Source organism: Gadus morhua, chromosome 6 (genome assembly GCF_902167405.1).
Source record: "Gadus morhua chromosome 6, gadMor3.0, whole genome shotgun sequence".
Classification (NCBI taxonomy): Eukaryota; Metazoa; Chordata; class Actinopteri; order Gadiformes; family Gadidae; genus Gadus; species Gadus morhua.
This window is the reverse complement of record NC_044053.1, coordinates 14,642,193-14,643,668: the sequence shown is the minus strand read 5'-3', so window position 1 is coordinate 14,643,668 and position 1,476 is coordinate 14,642,193. Positions and strand designations below refer to the sequence as shown.

The window sequence follows — 1,476 nt, the reverse complement described above, 5'->3', positions numbered from 1 at the left end:
GGCCTTTTCGAGATAGCTAGGGATGCTAAAATGTTTACACACATTTCCCGGGGCCCCGAGAACGACATATCCAAGATTTGTAGTTCTAGCCCATAGAGAAAAAAAGTTTTCCCAAATGGACTGTCATTTGGACAAAGCCCCTCAGAAGTGTTGCCTGCAAGACCTAATGGTTCAGATTATGGTGGAAAAACAGTTTTGATTTCCAGATCCAATTATATACATTTTTTTGACAGGGCGTCCTCTACATTGGCAGAACTCCGGCAGAAAGGCTGGAGGAAGTCAGGTGACGAAGAACACAGAGCGACAAAGCAAATAGGGATTCATCGTTGTCGATGAATGGATCAAAGACGACGAGCACCCAGGTGACCGGGGTGACTTGTTCTTTTCTGTTGGGGGGGGGGGATTAAGATGCTTCGAGTGTGTCTCTGGAGACTACCTCTCCTGCTTTAAACCCGTTGAATGTCCCTCATCCATGGATCGCTGTTTCACCACTGGCCTTGGTAACTTTTCTTTTTTCTTCAAACATTTTTTTCTGAGGCGACCCTAGAAGTATTTATAATACACCTGATTTATGTTCTTAAGATCATAAGTTGTAACATTACTGTATTACCATATGGATACTGAAATGGCCAGTATAAAAAATATGAATAATTCTATCTTGTTTTGCAGGGGATACCTTGATCAAGGGATGTCAATTCAGTCCTCTGTGTCTCCTGCCAGGGAGCGGTTGCTGCAAAGGCGATTTGTGTAACTTTGCAAATTCCAGCAATAGCATTGGATCAAGCTTCATCCTTCTGCTGTTGTCTACCGCTGCACTGTATTTCCTCTGATCAGTGGGTCTGCATGCACTCTAGAAACCTGGGGCCAGATTCACTAATGAATCTCCAGATAATGACATTCTGTTCATTATCTGGAGACTATGTTTGCATCTAGATTACATTTAGGGCCTTAAGCAGATGCTTTTATCCAGAACCACTTACATTTATTACATTTGTCGGACGAAAAAGAAAAAACAATATAACGCTGTTGGTAGGCCTACAGTGAGGTTCCTAATAAACCTATTGTTTTACGGATACTACCAGTTATTGTTACATTTAACAATTGTCACATCATAAATACCAATTGATAAACAATAAGGCATATACGTGTAGCACAGTTGAAAGGAATGACCCTATAGCCTACGTGATGCCGTTTCTGTTTTGGACAAGGCAATTGAATAGTTATTGCAAAACAAACAAAAAGTACGAGAAAATAAATGTCAATTTGCAGAAGTATGTTATAGTTTTTGTATGTCAGACCTAGAAACAAATCAGGCGAAAGGCTTGGTTCAACCCAGGCAATATATTTATTCTATGTCACATGGAGGTTAGAAAAATATATATGCACGTTCGTGCTGAATTGCTTGTATTAGTGGAAATTATGATTTAAATGTTTTACTAAATTGTTCATGTATCACACATATTTGATTGCTAATGT

The 1,476-nt window shown here is 39.6% G+C and overlaps 1 long non-coding RNA gene across 1 annotated transcript; it reads left to right on the top strand.

The window, feature by feature from the left end:
• The first annotated feature begins 397 nt into the window (after positions 1–397).
• On the top strand, positions 398–999 carry LOC115545862 (uncharacterized). The gene is made up of 2 exons (XR_003977149.1): positions 398–500; positions 670–999. It is a non-coding gene; the product is annotated as an uncharacterized LOC115545862 (long non-coding RNA).
• Positions 1,000–1,476: the final 477 nt, after the last annotated feature.